This window comes from Triturus cristatus, chromosome 4_2, assembly GCF_964204655.1.
Source record: "Triturus cristatus chromosome 4_2, aTriCri1.1, whole genome shotgun sequence".
NCBI lineage: Eukaryota > Metazoa > Chordata > Amphibia > Caudata > Salamandridae > Triturus > Triturus cristatus.
In genome coordinates this window covers 626,807,115-626,827,396 of record NC_140586.1, presented here as the reverse complement: position 1 = coordinate 626,827,396, position 20,282 = coordinate 626,807,115, and the positions used below count along the sequence as shown (strand labels likewise).

General features: G+C 49.2%; 1 pseudogene; it reads right to left on the bottom strand.

Annotated features, from left to right (window-relative positions):
• Positions 1–963: 963 nt before the first annotated feature.
• Positions 964–19,978, bottom strand: LOC146834768 (palmitoyltransferase ZDHHC11-like; annotated as a pseudogene).
• Positions 19,979–20,282: the final 304 nt, after the last annotated feature.

Below are 20,282 nucleotides of genomic sequence, written 5' to 3'. Positions count from 1 at the left end.
TATCCAACACTTTCCCTACTGTTGCACTCACTGGAGTGGGAATAGTAATTTTCCCCCTACGCTATCCAACACTTTCCCTACTGTTGTACTCACTGGAGTGGGATTAGTAATTTTTACCCCTACGCTATCCAACACTTTCCCTACTGTTGAACTCACTGGAGAGGGAATAGTAATTTTAACCACTATGCTATCCAACACTTTCCCTACTGTTGCACTCACTGGAGTTGGAATAGTGATTTTTAACCCTACGCTATCCAACACTTTCCCTACTGTTGCACTGTTTGGAGTTGGAATAGTAATTTTATTCCCTCTGCTATCTAATATTTTTTGTATTATTTTAGTTAATGTAGTATATAATTAGGCTGTCCGGTTTTCGGTTTTCGGTTAAAACCGACTCTGCCCGAGATTACCCTACCGATTGCAAATCAGCAGACCCGGTTTAAACCGAGTATCGCTGAATTTTTCAAATTGGATTGGATTGGCCATTTGCACCTTTTGGCCACTTGAGAGAGCCAAAGCAATACAATACAGTCATTGCTTATAGGAACAAATGGAATATAACTCCCTGGTAGGTCGGAACATCGATCCAGTGACTATGCCAGTAGCGACCTATTGGAACGCTCAATGAATCCGGAAATAACTTTACTGTATTGATTTTCGATACATATCGAGATCCCCGCTTTGGGAATGGCGGTTTGCCCTAGTTAGCCCTACAGTGTCAACTACTATCTTCTACGGAGGCACCTAATGGCTTTCGGGCAGGATACAACAACTTCTGTACATGCCGGACACATCCAAATAAAATCTCTAGGCGGTTAGATTAAACATAAAGGGAATTCCTCTATAAAATTCAAATGTGGGATTAAGCCATAATCAAACAAATGTCGTTATTGTACTGCTTTGTTCCTGAACTTTCACATTTGCTGGGTTCACTCCTGGTTTGCAGCATCTGCAGGTCTAGGTTCAGGCGAGAGACGTGGCATCAACGACATCTGTACATATTCCATCCGGTTGCCCAAGAGAAATAAGTCCGCTATCATGATACAGAAGGCCTCTTGATCTAGCGAACAGAGGGAGGTCTGTTTCTTTGGGGGTGCCTACTGTATCAGCCAATGTTCCATCTGACGTCACTTGCGCCTCCTCGATGTTCTTCCTGTCTCTGATGCTCTGGTTGTTTCGCTGGTGCACCATATAGTCGTAGGTGCTTCAGCCCCCCCGTCGTGTTTGGCAGCCCGGGATGAGACAGCTTCCCGGCGCACACACAGCCGCACCCGAGTACTTCTCAGGTCTTTAAAAGACCTTTGGCTTGTTAATGAGGCTTTTATGGTTTTCACCCCTGCTTAGAGCCCCTGCAGCTCCACTCTGCCTTTTGCTTGAATAATCAACCCCCCCCGAATTTTTTTCCTAGCCCCCCCGAAATTTGCCTCTAGTTTGCGCCTCTGGATGGAATACCAGCAAGTGTCCAAGCAGCAAAATAGGTATGATGCCCAATATCACAGTGATAACTGCTATGGCCAGAATTCCTGCTGCAGTCGTCTCAACTGGAGCAGCCGGAAGAAAGACTAACCAAGTAGTGTTTGAGGTCACTCCCTCAAACTGCGGCGCTGTGCGGAGGTCCGCCGGGTTCACAACCATCGTCAAGAGAAAGACTCCTAGGACGGCAGACCCCACCGCGCCGAAGAAAAAACAGTAGTTCTTTCCTCCCACACAATTATTCAGCAGTGGTGGTCGAAGTCGGAGATGCACTTGTTGCAGGCGCTACAGCGCCACGTCGACTTGGCACAGGTAGCAGTGAAGGTTTTGAATGACGTGCTTGTGCTTGGAGCGGTCCAGAACCGGTGAGGAACTTCGATTTTCGATCGTGATCGAATCGACCCGCCATTTTGTGCTCCGCCGCCATTTTGTGTTGCCCTCACTCAGGCAGCACGACGATCGAAGTCTTTTCTGCTTTTCCTGCAATATTGTGTCGAAATAGCCTTGTGCCTCTGTTTACAAAGCTGGCCGAATACACTAATCCCTGTCTGGTTTTTCTAATCCCTGTCTTTACTATCTGTTGGTTCACACTATTCTCTTCTGACTTAATCTTATCGTCTGGCCTTCGCTGTCCTCTGCTCGTATTCTCTCGTTTCACAACTGTCCTCCAAAACACACTAACATATCTCGCCACCTGCGAGTCGGTTACAAACCTGTTAATGAATTAGTTCGTGGGGAGGGGTGACAAACACAGTTGGAGGAGAGGCTTCTTCGAGTTACTCGATACTTTATATTCAAACCTTTCCTATTGGTTCTGTTCTGTTTTCCAACCTTTCTTATTGGCTCTTTTTATATGTTTTAGGTGTGTTTTTGGTTAATGTATATGTCACCTATGTATTATATAAGATTGTGCGCCACGGAGTGAAGTGGCAGTCTCCTGAGAACATACCGTGTGTACTTCTAGGACAACTGTACTAGCTGCAGCTAATAAATCCGATCTTTTACGCCGACAGAGTGTCCCCGTGTCTCTGTGTAGCTAAGCAGGAAAACCCAGGAGATTAAGGCGTACCCTGCGCCGCCAGGCCCAATTGGTTCTGGTTCTTCACCGGCATGGGGCGGCTGTAACTTTTCTTGGCCAGGACATTGGGGTCTGCGGGGTCCACCGTGATGGCGACAAGTTGTGTGACAAAGTGTCCAGCGAAGAGTATCCCAGTGACCACATAGGCTGCATCCTTACACCCATGAAGCAGCAGAGGTATGTATGCAGAGCCCACACTAGTGTCTTGTGAGCTGCGTTCCTGGCAGCGGATTCAGCAGGGAGACTGCAATTTCATAATAGCATTAAAAAAAAGTTCTCTACGTATATTTATTGACAAACACTTGCTGAGTGACCAATTCACGCTTTCATTTTAAACAAGCATCTGCAATAGGTCTTGCATTTACGCTATTGACATTGCAAATAACAATGCCTTTTATTTTTGTTTTTGTTTTTAAAACATAAATAAAAGGCTTTGTCATTTACAATGCCAATAGCTTAAACTCGCATAAATGTGAGACCTATTGCATTGCAAATGCTTGTTAAATCTGAGCTACAGAATCAAAGGACAATGGAAATTTTTTAATGACTGTATTAAGCTTCTGAAATGTAGAGCAATATACAATTTCTGAAGAAAAATGGAAAAATCAATCATAAAAGCAAAGCATTCCATAAACACCGGCAAAACACTGTTTCATTTGTTTCCTATGGCGCGAAAATGAGTAAACACTGAAAAGCACTGTTTTTTTCAGGTATGGAAATCACTGGAAAACACTGAAAAAACACCACCAGAATTTACCAAAAATAGAAACTGAAAACAGGAAAGCCTATATATAATTAATTTTAAAAATATTAAAAATAATTGTCATTTTTTTAATTTGTTATATATATTTATTTAATTTTATTCATACTATTGTTTTATGTATAGAGATGTATTTGTAATTTATAAGATATTTTTAAACAATTTATAAGTTATTAAAATAATTATTAAAACATATTAAGTAAGTATATATATTATACATTATGGTGCCGATTCCGATCCGTTAAAAATAATTTGCGTACAACTCGTATCCGTATTTTTTTACGTACGAGTCGTAGAAGCACCGTACAAACAGCCAAGTACGATTCGTTTGTGAAAAATATCTACGAATAGCGTCGGGAAAAGTCTACGAGAGTGCATCGGAAAGTTTTCACGTCCGAATATCGTCGGGAAAAGTGTACGGAAGTGATCCGGACATTTTTACGTGCAAATCGTAAAACACAAGTCCGAGCGCGCAAGTACGATCCCGACCATCCGTCCGAATACACAATCGCACGTAAAAAGGCCCGTACGGAGCCAACGCTGGAGCAGACATGTACACGGGTAAACTCATGCCCGTGTACGAGCCGTACAGCCCCCCCACCCCCAAATATGTCTGCACCGTACACCACCCTGTTCGCACTGTACCCCCAGCCCCCCACCGCATTTACTTGCCGCACACCAACACCGTACCCCAGCACCCTCACACAGCATCGCGAATGTACGGATCGTACCTACGCGAAAAAGACACATACAGAACCAGGACAGTGTAAAACAGCACAAGGAGGGCCAAAGCGACTCGCACAAAAACACAAAACACGTCTACACGACAAAATACAACTCAATGACTGACCTGCCACATCCAAACTGGCCAACAGATGCCCCAAACACAACCACCTCTTATAACACACCCACCAAAATTCAAACACAGCCACACCCACAAATTGACCAATAAAAAGGGCCCACACACACAAACCATGAGCCTTTGCAACATACCTACTGCGGACAGAGCTCACACACAAACCACCCCACATAACTCATACCTTAGCTACACCTCCACTCACACACCTTCACACAACCTCCCCCACAAACATCCACCTCTTCACATTCACACACACACATTCACACCCACACACCCACAACCGCCCACACCCCACACCATGCCCACAGACAAGAATCCAAAGTTCACTACGGTGGAGCTGGAGCTCCTCGTCAACGAAGTCATCAGAGTTGAGCCACAGCTGTTTGGAACAATGGTCAGACAGACCAGCATATCTGAAAAATCTGCCATGTGGCAGAGGATCGTCGACAAGGTGAATGCTGTTGCGCCCGTTCGAAGGACCAGGCATGAATGCCAAGCCAGGTGGTACGATCTACGCAGGGCGGTCAAGAGGAAGATGAATGAAGAACATGCCCAGACCAACATCACTGGAGGTGGGCCGCCCGCAGACCCGTACACTACCATCCCTGGGAGGAGAAGGTGATGGCCATGCTACCGCCGGTGGGACTACACGGAGTGGAAGGAGTCGCAGAGCCTGGTGAGTACACAAACAACTCACGTAACATGGGGGGAATGGCATCCACACCCCAACAACAACAAATGCACGCACCTACCCCCAAGCACTCACCGCACACAACCACACTCAATAACTACGCCCATGCCACGAACGTCACCATTCACCCTTCACAAATCAAGGCAAGGCCATGTCCAAGGCTACAACAACCACAAACACAAGACTGGATGTCCGGGAGGGTGGGCCCCACACAACACATCGTGAAAATGAGACGCAGACACCAATGTCCTCAGCCCATATGGCATAGGGACATACCCATGCACAATGCACAGGGACTGGCAAACTACTAACAAGGTCGCTGACACTGGGCCCTGCTGTATGCAGCACAAGGCCCTCCTGGGACCACTGTACACTCAAACACCAACTCCACAAGCACAGGCATCTAGCACAGGAACTCACGCACACTGTCATGCCAGCATACACCATGAGGGGACACACACATCACCTGGGAGACCCAATTACAACTCACACAACACACAGCAGCACGCCCGGTCACACCCCCACCAACACAAGCACACACCCCCGGGGCAGGCAGCGGATACACCCACTCCCACAATGGACATGTGACACAACAAGACCAATCCGGAGCCAAGTAAGCATCAGAGCCAGGCGGGCAACTAGAGCCAATTTCCGGGGGGGCAGAAAAAGATTTTGGGGGGGCTAAATCTTCCAGCCACAGGCAGAGTGGCTGTAAGAAGGGGTGAAAACACAACAAAAGCCTCATTAACGAGTAAATGGTCTACCATACACCTGTGAAGTACTCGGGTCTGGCTGCAATTAGACGGACGCCAGCCCGCGAGGCTGTCTTAGCCGGGCTGACACACATGACGGGGGGGCAGAAGCCCGGTGAGCCCAATGGGTGTTGCGCGCCTGATCAGAGCCAACTATCTACAGGTCACACACTCAGGAGAACATCCCAATCTGTCCCCCGCAACATACCCATCCCCAAGTGGACACTGAGAGGAATGCCAGGGACATCCAACTACCTGGGGGAACTGTGTCAACTTGAATATGTATGAAACATGGATGTGGCATGAAACAGCATTAACATTGTCTCTCTCTCACACACAGGGCAACGTCGACGATCTCCCCCAACACTGGGGGGGAAGAATCACAGTCCCAGGCACCGCGTGTAGAAGATCCCACCAGCAGCGACGACTCTCACCACTCCGTGGATGACCCCGACCAACCTGGCTCCTCTGGTGTAAAAGCACCTGCAGCACCTGCGTCAGGTACATCTGTGCCAACCACCACCCCCATTCCCGCCACATCCCAGGACAAACCCAGGATCCCTGATCGCACTGAACAACACAGCCAGTCTGACCAGGAGGGACAAGGTTCTGCGGGCACCCAGGAGGAGGCAGACAACCCTGCCAATGCCATCCCTCAGGGGTCCCGTAGACCCGATGTGCCCACAACGGCAGGCCAGGCTCGTGTGGGCAGGGGTGGTGGGAGTGGAGGCAGGTGGAGGCGCGAACCTGACCAGCCAGCTCAGGACCCCGGTATGTCACACATACGCAACATCCTGGACTCATACCAGTGTGACACCAGAGGCATGGACCAGGTCGTGTCCAGACTTTCCAGGATGCAGGGGACCCTCAATGAGATAAAGAACCTGCAGGTCGAGCATCATGCCAGTCACCAACAACACCAAGGACGGATGGAGGCAAGACTGGCTGAGCTCCTGGCGGTGCACAGGTATGTGAGCCAATCACTCCGTCAGATCGCCCAAAGTCTGGCAAACCCTCCCTGTGCCACCAGGCGTAGACCAGCACCAGACACAGGGAGGGAGGAGGAGGAGGAATCATCTGATGGAGCGTCCCCAGCATCGTCAAGGCCTGCATCTGAGGGTCCCCGGAGGAAGGTGGGTCGTCCACGTAAAAGACCGTGAGAGTCAGCAGACCATCCCCATCTCCCAGGTCACCTGGCCTGGCACCTGGCCCTCTGGCGCAACAGCAGCACCTCACCCAATGACATTCTCTGCCACATGGACTTGCTGGTCACAGTCTGACCAATGATGACCAACACTGTGGTCTGGACTCTGATGCCTTCCAATTCCAAGGATGCCAACTCCCCCAGTGAACTTTGGATTCTATTCCCCCGATTGAGCACCTTAGCAAATGTACCAAAAGACTCACCCCACCAAAAATAAATTCACATTGTTCTGCACAGGAGATGTTGCTGTCATTTTGCATTATTCTACGACATGTGTGTGGAAATGTCTAACTATGCCTGAGTGTTGAACCAACTCCAGCCATCCATCCCCTGGGAACAGAGTCTGGTACAGGACACACATGGGTCACAAGTATCATTCAATGTAGGCATGGAGCACAACACTCACCTGTGATGGCCTCTGGCTGCTGAGGGGGTGCTTGCTAAACTGTGCGGACAGACCTATTTGGGAGATCATCATCAAGGCGTAGAGGCCATGGCCTATGTGGAGGTACCCAGGGAGGGAGTCCCAGGTATTTTTGGCCAGGTGGGAGAACTATGTCCTGTATGCTGGAGTACGGTGGATGTGAAGAACGGTGGCCAGGGCAAGGTTGGATGCACGGAGATGGACCAACGTGATCTAGGAAGACAGACGTACAAGGTTGGTGTGGGGTTGGGTTTGTGGACTGCCTCCTGAGTGTGGGTGGGGTGTGTGGAGGACATCCTGCAGCAGACAGTGATCCATTGCAGCTATCTATGGTGGACGGTGAGGTGACTGGGGCGCAGGGTGTAGTAGCTGAGGTGTGCAGATGCCCCCTGGAAGTGGACCAGTGTCCTTGGAGTTTGGATGTACTTGCTCCATAGAGGGCAGGGCAATATATGAGATGGATGTCGTCATGGACCTGGGGGATGGTCTGTCGTAACTTGGAGTGGATCTATCTGTGGATCATGTGCATGATGCAGAGGGCGTTGCAGCATGAGGTACAGATGCAGTGGACTAGCATGGCATATGTGAGCGAGCCAAACATGATGCACAACATCTTGTGTGTGTGGCCACTGGGTGCTTGTGCAGGGCCTGCAGCAGCAGGCACCATCTCCCTGCCAAATGGCCCATCTTGCACACAAAGACTAGGATGTCAGTAGGACAACTGCAACAGGCGCGTGTGTAAAGTGAGGAGTGTCCAGTGTCACATGGCACACCCAGAGACAATGCATGCACAATCACCAAAGAACCATTACACCGGATCAGGAAACTGAAGGCCGACCTGCGCACTGGAGACACACCCTCAGCAACTGGTGATGGCCCATTGTGTGGTTGACCTCGCCAAAAAACATACACGACCATGTACTACATGCCCAATAGGGAGCCTAATCCATGATCAACTGCATCCATGTCGCTAAACTACACATGGACTCCTATGCATTATCTACAGCAAGTATGCCAGAGATGCCGCATGCCAAGTGGCAAGAGACCAGCATTGACAGAGACGAGGCACCTTGGAGTATGACGAACACCTTTATTACTCATCCTCACACTAATGGAATTGCATCCATTGGAACAGAATCACAGGTCATTCGGCTGAACATGTGTGACCTACACTGGACACGCCCTGCAACACACAGATGTGGTAAATCCTACTGAGCTGAAACACAAGTGAAGGGGTTGAGCCTCACACCCCTTGCTGCACACGGCGAGTCTACAATTCCACATTGAGCCTCATATGGAGATGTCCCACACCATGTCCACCATGACCATCCCGTATGTTCCTGAGGGACGTTATACACACATTGATGCCTTCATCAGAATCCACAATCCATGACAGATGACTGTCAGGAAGGGTGACTATCAATTCATGGGAGCCATGCAACACGTCACGTGGCCCATGGTGAGTCGACATGTATGCATGGTAACACAACATGCACAGGAGCAGTCCCCACATATCACAAACACGTACCACCCACAAAACGCCTTGCTGCACTCCTTACCCAAAAAGACTTTTCACCATCTCTGTGCATGTAACTCTGATCCAGCACACGTTGCAATACTCATGAGGAATAGCAGGAGTGCAATGATGACATGAACAGACGACAGCCGCAGGAACCTGGGGAGGACAGACACACAACAAGTAAGCGAGGAGCTAGTAATCCGCAGACATGTACATGCACTCTACAGGATTGATGTTGTCACCATGGAAATAATGATTTTTGTGTTCCTGCACAAATATGGGGAATGACATTCTCACTTGTATGACACATCAGAACACACCTCCAAGTCACTTGGCACGCAGTCAGCTCGACACACACATTGCAACACATGCCACACAAGGCACTAAGCGTGCACACTCAGACACAGGGACTCACCATCATGAGAAGAAGTTGCGGATCAGCTGACTCCGGATGTCCTCATCCTCATCCTCACTTGCCCTGTGCCCAAGCCCTTCATCCTCCACGGGTGGATGATCTTGCTCATCAGGATCCAGGATGAGTGGCACGGCCTTCTCCACTGCCATGTTGTGCAGCATGCAGCACACAAGGAAAATTTTGCAGACCTTCACCGGGGCATATGGGAAGGCGCCGCCGGTCTTGTGGAGGCACCGGAATCTGCTCTTCAGGAGTCCAAACGCCCTCTCAATCATGCGCCTCATCTGCCCATGGGTGTCGTTGTACTGGTGTTCTGCGGCTGTTCTGGGGTTGCGGAGAGGCGTCATCAGCCATGGCATGTTGGGATAGCCAGCGTCCCCTACATGGAAACATCATGGACAGAAGTGGGTCAGGAGAAGCAGTAAGATATGAAGAAACTGCTAAATACAGGACTAACAGAGTATACCCACCAACAAGACATGCACGTTCGTTACGCAGCTGCAGCATCATTTCAGGCACCCTGCTACGATTCATGATGTAGGCATTGTGTGCTGATCCTGGAAAACGGTCACAGACATGGGATATCATCATGTTAGCAAGACATACCACAAGGGCATTGATGGAGTGGTAATGCTTGCGGTTACGGAAGGCTACCTCCTGTGCGTGTGGTGGCACCAAAGCCACATGTGTCCCATCAATGGCCCCAATGACATGGGGCATCCCTCCCAGGGCATAGAACTCACCCATGACACCTGTCAACTGCTCGCGAGTTGGAAAAGTTATGAATTCATCCAGGTGTAACAACATGGCCTCTAACACATCATGCAGGACACGGCTGAACATGGTCTGGGACATGCCACCTACATCAGCTATGGTCAATTGAAACGTACCCTTGGCAAAGAAATGTAGGGCTGCCATCACCTTCATCTTGGGGGTCAGTGCAGTAGGATACCTGTGTAGCGGTTGGAGGTGTGGCTCAAGCCTAGTGGTCAAGTTGTCAATCAACGGTTGGGAGAAGCGGTAGCGGCGTATACAGTCACGTTCCCTCATGGCAGCCAAGTCTGGCATTGGTTGGGGGAGAGGCTGTGCCCTGCAGAAATTTGGAAGGAATAACGAAGATTGAGTACAGCACTACACCACTGTCAATGGACTGAGCAAATGTTCAACAGCTACTACACATATGCTACATACAGAGTCTGTACTGTGCAATGCATCCAGGAACCGTATGCCAGCCAGGTAACACCCCTAACAACAGTCAGCTACACACGTGGGTGCACAAGGTCAACATGACATGCCATGGAACTAGCTGTGGGCCAGTGTAAGTGAAGAGGCTGACGCATTACAGGAGTGACAGACATCCACATATGTGCATAAGAAGGGTGTATTATCACACAGACCGGTTGCGGGACACTAGAGGCACAGGTCGCATGTTCTTGAAACAGGACAGTCCACACACCTTGCCATGAAGGGGTACATGTCAGGAATGATGACACATACATTGAGACTACGCAGATATGTCCTTGTCTCGCAAGTCCATGTGCAATGCATACATACACCCGTTACGTCTAATTCCACATGTGGCCTGGTGTGCGTAATAGTGTGCCATGCCCATCGACACGCACACACATGTTGGATGCAGCAAATGCAGATGCATGTTACAGAACAAATACAGCTAGCTCATGGGAACACATGACACTCACATGACATAGTCACAACATGCAACGCCAGTAGTTACATGTGAGGTGTCATTATCCGTGTCCCTGGCATCGGGGGACAGTTGCGGGTGTAGGTGACTGTGCCATGCCAGTGATGCAGTGCTCGACTGTCCCCAGTGAGTAGCTCCTCTGTATCGATTTAGAACAAGTAATTTGCTGTTGTATCATGCTCCCCATTGTTTCCCAGTGGCATGGTGGGTAAACCAACTGTGTGGTGCAGGGCCTACATATGTTTGTAGTATTGTAGATGTCACTCATGTTGCTGGTCATGCTATGCGCTGTGTCCTATGTAGTTTGGACTCATGTGTCATATGTATACAGGTGTCTGGTCATTTCCTCTCTCTTCACCTTGGCCACAGCATCGTCGGGGGAAACCGAGAGAGACACTGGCACGGACGTGGGGGAGGTAGCCAGCACCGGGGCCACCAGTGCTGGGGAGTGTGGCGCAGCAAGTGGCACGGAGGCCGAGGGGAGTCAGGCGGAGGACCTGTCCAGTCCCAACACCGACTATGACGCTGACGGGTCCGAGGCTGAGCTCCCAGAGGGGGCGGAGGCTGCTCCCAGAGCTGAAAGCAGCACTCCATCTGTCGCCGCACCCTCCATTCTCATCACTGCCCTCCCAGTTGCTCGGGTCCCTTGTGTCCGTGCTAGGCGACAACAGGTGCGTGAGAGACGGCAAGGAGGTGTATTTAAGAGTGAAGGGTGCACTTCCACTCCGGATCATTCTGTGGTGTGTAGGCACATTCAATTGCATGGTGCTTGTTACATGCACGCTCATGATGTGGCTTGTATTCTGAAAGGGATTCGTGTGCCAGTCATGACCCCGTCTTGTACGCTGCTTGCTAACGGTAATTATGTGCTATTCAATGATGAAGCTTGCTGTGGGATGCTTCCGGGAATTCCTGACATCGGTTTTCTGTCATTCCGTCGTTTTCCACCCCCGCATGGCTGGCTGGATGTATCCATCTGGCCTTCCATTCCAACCTTGAAAGCAGAGTCCGAAAAGATGAGCAGAATAAGGCCTCCATTGTCTCAAAAACAAGTCGTGTTGACTTCATCCCGAGAAACATTTGTCCTTCACGTAGCTCACACGTGCAAAGAGGTGCAAGCGCTTTTTAACACTGATCTCCCACTACATATTTTGGACTCGGATTCAGACTATCTTTCATGCCTCGTCAACAGGTGGCCTGGCTGTTTTTTTCTACATTGTGGTCTCCGGCCTCGTGACCTCCTTCCAAACTCGGTTTGGTGTGATCCCCGTATTTCATCATTCGATTTTGTCTAGCGTCTTCGGAGGTGTCCCTTTGCTTCTCGCCCTCGTAGCTGGGGTACCATAATTGATCTGCGTACTACGCTGTGGCTTCACAACTTGCGTTACAAGACAGCATGCACTGGCTGCTCCATCTTCGGAACAAGATGCTTGAATGCTACGGCACTTTGCCGCTGGCAACCTTAAGCAGTGCCTATGGATTGTCCTTCCGGTTTCCGTTCTTTACCTGCGTGCAACCTGTCTTTCATTGCCTAGATTGTCCATTCGAATGGGCTCTGGATTTGTGCCTGTCTAACTCGGTGGCTCCTGACCCGGATTTTGATCGACTGATGAGCCCCTTAGTGGCTCATGAGTTGGACTGTTCTGGCGTCAGCATCATGGCCTGTGCTGCTGCACATGGAGTCCTAGGCAATTGGGACATCGGAACGGCTGCAAATGAATTCTCATCCAGAAGTTATCTTGATGTCCCCACCTGCTGTCCACAAATTGTGCTGGATGCCCCGATTGTTGAGGAACACGTGTGTTCTTTCCCCCTGCTGAACTGGATGGCAGACAATTTTGCTGAACGTTCAGATGATTTCCTCTTGGAAGATGTTGCAACTTATTGTGCTTATACCTTGATGGATTGACTTAAGCCCTGCTCATTTCATGGTGCATCCGTCGATGTGATATTTTTCCCCTTTTACATGGGTAATTGCCCTTCAACATCGTTCATAATTGACATTTCTTTCCTGACTTTTTCGCTTCTCTTCTATGGACTTCCAGTTCATGCCCTTGGTTCCGTTCTATCACACGTGAACTCTGCGTTCTCGAATTTGCGCCCCTAGTGGTTAGTGGTACGAACAAGGGGGGGGGTGTAGTGACGATTCCTATCTCCCTATGTACAATGCTAAGTTGGCACCACCGCGTTAGTTGTTAGTACGCCATCTTGCCAATTTTGCTGCTTTTGCACGCGACACTGTAGTTTCGTGTTATTACTTTTGAAATGCCTACTCGAGTTTACTTCACATGAGGACTGTCTGTTGATTGACATCCTTCACAGTGAGCAGTGAGCTTGTACTGTACATTGTGTACACACACAGTCTGGGTGACTAGACGGTGCATGTTGTTGTGTGCAGGTTGATCGTCCCACTATTTAGCAATGACATGCACGCAGCTGCAGATACCTGATGGACGAGTGCTTGCCATATTGCAGTGCAGCACGTTTTCGTTTCATTGTGATGGAGGACTTTAGCAGGAGATGGGACAAGCTTGATCCTGTGATGTGATTCCACTGAGCTGATCTGTACGGTGGGGGGTCCCCCGTTCAAGCTTAGAGACCTTCTATTAGTCGACTGATACTACTATTAGTTTCCTGGTGACAGGAAGGTTGCTGTTTCCACTATCAGTTTCTTATGATTGCTCCTTTCATTGTCTATGATATTGCTACAATGCTGATGCTTCTGACCTTAACCATTTGTCTGCCTATGTTAGCCACAGTCCTGCATCTAAGGACGGGAGGTTCATTGAATGAACTCTTTCAACTTTACCTTGTCTGTGTCTATTCTGTTGTGGACTGATCTGAGAATAATTACGAACAGGTATGTCTGATTCCCACCATTCCTGAGAATGTTGTAAGTCACTTGTTCTGGGTTGTCTATACATTGGGACCGCCGAGCTCAACCTCGGCTAACGAATGGGACACTTAGCTAGTCGGATGAGGGGTTCTGGGTTCTGAGGGGAGTTTGTGGTACACCAAACATGTCTCCTTCGTGCCAGGCACCGCACCCCCTGCCCCTGTCTCCCCTGCTGCCATCAATGCAGAGTCTGTGGACATTCAGCGCCAGTTGCAGGGTGCTCGGACATCGCTGCTGCGTGTCCTCCATGGCCACACCAGACTGCTGACACGGATGGTGTCGTACATGGAGGGCATGTCATCAGCAATGTCTGACCACCGGATGTTGCTGAGGTCCATGGACTCGTCACTGACGGCAGCGGTGGGTCTCCTGCAGCGCTCCGTCCACCCCCCTACCCCGGCACCATCCGCACTTCCCACTCCCATGCCTGTCCCATGCACACCCAGACGTCCCCATGCACGCACCCCACCGGACACAGGCAGCACACAACCATGGAAGGCCAAGCGCACACCTCCTGTCACGCACATACAGGGGGAGAAGGCACAGGCACTGGGTCGGGGGGCAAACAGCAGCCACACTGTCACAGTAGGAGTCCGCATTCCTCATGACCCACCACCTCCAATACCACTCCCCTTGGCTCTCTTGCCCAACAGTCGGACAGACTCTCCTTCATGGCCAGTCCGTCCCTCAGCCCCAGTGTGACACCACCCCGCAAGCGTTTGAGGGATTCCCCGGGCAGGGTAGTTGAGTCCCCCCCTGTCCACACCCTCCCCCAGTTGCCCTGCGGCCCATCCTTCCGACCCCCCCCCCTCCTTGGGGCCTGTGGTGCCTTCGGGTGCAGGGGAGACACTGGAAGAGCTTGCGGCCGTGTGCAGCGCCATACTGCCCTCCTCCTTTGGTGCTGCACCACCCCCTGTGGGGGAGTCGTCCGTCGCTGCACCCACGACACCTCCCCGTGCCCCTCCTGTCCCTGCGGTGCCTGGTTCTTCCCCCCCACATGATGCCCCCCCATCTGTGGATGATATGGTACAGTGTACTGTGCAGGCGAGCTTGGGGAGACGCGTCCCAACGTGTCCCTCCCCAGGACCTCGCATCTGGCGTGGCCTATGAGCTTGTTGAATGGTGTACTGTAGCTACTTTTCTTCGAGATGCTGAATGTGGTTGTTATTTTATCGCTTGCACACTATTTCTATCCTGGTATTGCTGCTGGTGCTGCTGCTCCCTGAGTTGGGGTGGTGATGATGTGTTGGGTGTCTGGTAAATGTTGTTGTGTCCTGCTCATGGGGTGGACCCTGGTATCTGCATGCCGTCACAAGGTGTCTGCATATATTCGCAGGTCATGTTAGCTCTTACTGCATGGTGACATTGTCCCAAGGTGTGTTCCTTCCTCTGTGGCACCTGTCATCTTCCCTGCAGGGTGTTTCCCAATTGTTGTGCTGAGCTGTGTCAACATTTCCTCGGTGTGTGACACATCCCTTCGACTTTGGCCATGCATGCTCTGCAATGTCTCCACCTGCATCGTTTGTGGCATCCTTGGTGGACACTGTACTTGTGTATGGAATATATTGACATGACTTCATGTGGACATTTTCCCTTTTCCGCACTTTGCATGTGTGTACTCCCTGCCTCACACACATGTGTTACATGTTCTGCAGGGTATTTGGGCACCTGCATGACAATTGTGGGCATTGTATCTGTGTGTACTCCACCCTTTTACTTCCATGGGAGGCAACGACTTGTTGGCTGCCCCGGCACCTGTACATTCCTATCATTCCTGGAATGTGGGTGACAGTGTGTGTTCCCTTTGGCGCTCTTTGTTTAGTGGTGTTTGACATGAGGGTGCAGTCTTGTGGCATGATCTCAGTGTGTGTATTGTGCTGCCTCCGCCAGGGGTGGGTATGCATGTGTAATTTGTCCTCACACCCACATGTGGTGTGTCATGAAGTGGGGGAAGGACGTCCATCCTCATGGGAGTGGGACACTGCTGTCAGTGATGTGTTGTTATGGCACTATCATCATTGTCCTAATTTAGGGATACGTACATTCACCCATGGAGCTGTGGTCATCTGATAATGATGTACACCTCCCCATGTCTCTGTCCACTGCTGGGGGTCCTCTGCACCCACCCCTCATATGTCTGGGCACTGCTGGGAGTGATGCACACCCACCCCTCATATGTCTGGGCACTGCTGGGAGTGATAGGCACCCCCCCTCAAATGTCTGGCCACTGCTGGGAGTCCTCTGCACCCACCCCTCATATGTCTGGGCACTGCTGGGAGTGATAGGCACCCACCCCTCATATGTCTGGGCACTGCTGGGAGTCCTCTGCACCCACCCCTCATATGTCTGGGCACTGCTGGGAGTGATGGGCACCCACCCCTCATATGTCTGGGCACTGCTGGGAGTGATAGGCACACACCCCTATGTATCTGTCCACTGTCGTGGTACGAGCCGTACCCATGCGCTGATGGCCTGGGTGGGGCCCGTACCCCTAGGGCACCCCAACTTTGGGGGTGCGGCCCGTACCCATGCCTTTGGGACGTGGGTACAGGCCGTACCGACGTAGTTGGTGTGACGTAGGGGTGGGCGTGGTATGTGCCGTACACACGCGCTGATGGCCTGGGTGGGGCCCGTACCCCTAGGGCACCCCAACTTTGGGTGTGCGGCCCGTACCCATGCCTTTGGGACGTGGGTACAGGCCGTACCGCCATTGTTGGTGTGACGTAGGGGTGGGGCGTGGTATGTGCCGTACCACCATTGTGGTAGTGACGGGTACGCGTCCACGTCTACTTCCGTTGTGGTGGGACGTGGGATTGGTGGACACGCCCCCCGAAGTGACCAGTCCATGGTTGTAATTACTGTGCATGATGTTGTAGTTATTTGTGGGGTGTGGGTTATGCTTCCTGACCCTTGCACACACACACCCCCCCTTTGCCCCTGGGGGTTGTTCTGACCTTCTGCGGCATCTGCGTCGGTTTCTGTATACGAGGTGGTAGGCTATGAGGGCCGGGATGACGCGTAGGTTGGGGTCCATCGCTGTCCCTGGCGTGCCGGGGCTCCTTGTTCGTGTCGTCCTCAATTTCCCGGCAGTATTTGGCTCCCGTAAAAACTGCTGCGTGCGGAGTGTCGTCGGCATAAATCGTACTTGCTGGTCCATGTAACGCTGCCTGACTCCATCCGGACGTCGCATGTGCGCCATCCCGAAAGAGATTTGTATGTAAATTTTTGCCGGTCGGTGTTTTTTCCGACTCGGGCGGTAATGGTATTTCTGTGCAAATCGTACTTGCGAGTTTGTAAGGTGTTTTTCCCGGGTACCAGTCGGACAGAAAAAAAAGCTCCGTCCGACCATTCGTACCCGGGTTTTACAGGATCGGAATCGGCACCTATATGTATATGTTTAATTTATTTGTACATTATATATATTAGTTAGAATTTTTAAACATGTTACAATATTTTTTTATTTTTATTATATGTATTATTTACTTTATTTTGTAACTTAAAATAAACCGATATTGTTAACAACGACATTTTTACATCAATATTATTTTTTCAATATTTTTGTACTTACCATAATGTAGATAGGATGTCGATAATCATGACTACGATATTTTTGCATCAATATTTCTGTAGGTTGATATTCTGACTCTCGATATTGTGTCAGTGATTCCTGCCCGCCATCATAATCACCCCCTTATATGCGATCTTTTCCAACAATAAGCCGTATTTTTTGTTTGCTTGTATTATGCCCAGGTATTGTGGGATCATTAGTGCAACACCTTACATATTTATATACACAAAAAGAGTAATGCTGTCTTAAGGCGAGGAAAGAGTGATAGATGAAAATTAAAAATACCTTCAGGAATTATGAGGTCCTGAAACTCCCACTCTTATCCAAATTGCTTTCCATTCATCTCTAAACCTGTACCATGAATGAAGAGAGAAGAAGTCCATAATTTCAAGAACACTTGGAGTCTAATTACAATGTCCGCCCGACATTATCTCGGTCGTGGGACCGCCGACCTCCTGTCAGTGGTCCCGACTGACCAATTAGGATGCGACCAAACAGTGTTTGGTTGCACTCCTATTCTGTACAAAGGTAGCATGCTCATACAATTTCTCACATGGGCAGACCACCACATATACACAGAAATCCGAATTACAATTCATAAATCTCTTGATGTCCCTCGTTTACCTGTAGGCAGGGGGAATGTCTTCCTATTTCTACTCCCTACGCAGGCCTTGCACCGACCACACTTGAAGAACCCTCTTTATTGTTTAATCCAACATTGCTCTCTTGTATTACCCATATAGCTATGTACAAACATGTCCTTCAAGGATCGTGCTCGTCTACAGGTCACCATAGGATGCGGTGATACATACGATCCCACTACTGGATCTCCTTTCAATATGTGCCATTGTTTGGTGAGGGTTTTTCTAATGGCAACTGACTCAGTGTTAAAGGTATGCACCTCTTGTGTTTCTTTGGTTCTTTTTAAAACTAGATTGGCCCTATTCAAGACTGCCACCTTCCTCCCAGCTTTTTTTTAAACTTTCATGGGATAACCCCTTATCCTGAACCTTTCAAACAATCTCTCCTTTCTTTCTCATAGGTTTCAGAGGTACTACCATTACGTTTTGCCCTTATAAGCTCACCGTAGGGAATACTCCACTTCAGTTTGGGTGGGTGGTAACTGGAGGCATGTAATATGCTGTTACCAGCTGTTTCCTTCCTATACAAGGCAGTAACAATTACACTGTGCTCAATCTGCACACACACATACAACAATTCTATTCGCACCTGGTCACACTTGGGGGTGAATTTTAAATTGACGTCATTGTCCGCTATATGTTTAAAGAAACTCTCCAGATCTGATCTGGTGCCACTCCAGATCATGAATATATCGTCAATAAAGCAGGTCCAAAACATAATATTCTTTGTCAGGTCATCATTTCCTCAATCCACACTACCTGCTGCTCCCACCAACCCATGAACATACATGCATAGCTGGGTGTGATGCAGCTTCCCATCGCAGTAAAAAGCTCCTGTTTGAACCATTTGTCCTCGAATAGAAATAAATTATTTTCTAAACAGAATGTGAGCATTTCTAACAACATCATTGAATGATCATATAAGAGAATTGATTTGTCTCTTAAGAAGTGTCTACAGGCTGCAATTTCCTTAGCGTGTTCAATACATGTATATAATGCAACCACATCAATGATTACCAGTACAAAGTTACCCTGCCAATGTATTCCCTCAATTTTATTTATAAAATCAGTGCTGTCTCTGCAGTATGACGGGAGATTATGAATATATGGAAACAGGAAAGAATCTAAAAATATTGATGCATGTTCAAGGCGGCTTCTATTGGCCAAGACAATAGGCCTGCCAGGTGGGTCTAGCCTATCCTTGTGAATTTTAGGCAACATGTAAAAACATGGTGCCACTGGTTTTTTCCCTTGGAGAAAACGGAACTCATCCTCCGTTAACAAATCTCTTCTCCTCCAGTCCAATAGTTTGGAGTAAAAGCTATCCGTTTCTCTGTCAAATGCACCCTTGTATGATTGTATGCAGCTCCCCGACAAGATCAATTGTCTGTTGGCCTCATGTTTGTACTTACTGATGTCCCATAATACAAAATTTCCCCCGTTGTCGGACGGCTTGATAAAAAGAACTCAAGTCCTTATTGAGGGTACCCAGGGCTTCTCTTTGTGTTGGTGTAAGGTTCTGTGCATGCCTGTTCTTTGTATTGATCCAGATTCCCATGAGCTCACATACAGTAATCTCATGGTAAGTATCTAGATTGTCATGTGGCATGTTCGGGTTAAATCGGGATTTCGGCTTCGAATTAGGGGTTACTGTCCCTCCTGTATCAAACCCCAGCTGTTTTAATAGGTCATCTTCCCTCTCCCATTCTACTACCTAAGGAGATCAATATCTCATAGATGCTCAACATCAACAGTATTGCTAGCAACATTCAACTGATTCCTAGTCTTTTTTTTCTTTAAAAGGAACATTTTGAAAAGCTTGAGCTTTCTTACAAAAAAAAAAACCCATCAATTCTAGTCCTACTATTGTCAAAGTTAGATGCTGGGCAAAAATTGAAGCCTAGTTCAAGAAGTGATTGTTCTGCTTCCGTCACTTCATGCGAGGATAAGTTCACTACAGTGAGGTTTTCCTTACCCAATACTTCCTCTTCATTTGCCGTGTTGTTCTCCCATGCAGCACTGTGTCTTGGGCATGTGCGTGCTCCCCTCCTTGTTTTCCTCCTCTTGCGTTGTTTGATCTACCTCTTCCTGCATCTGGTGGTTTCGGTCTCAGAGTCTTGTTTGACTGTAAAAAATGATATTCCTCTAGGGGAGTGAATGGTAGTATATCCCTTGATGTGTTCCATGTTGCATCCTCCAGATCTGAGTAGGTCTCTGAGCCAGATTCCAATGTCACCAGCTCTTGTGTTTCTCAGGGCTCCCACCTGCCTGAACTGCCTTATTGCACCATCGTATCT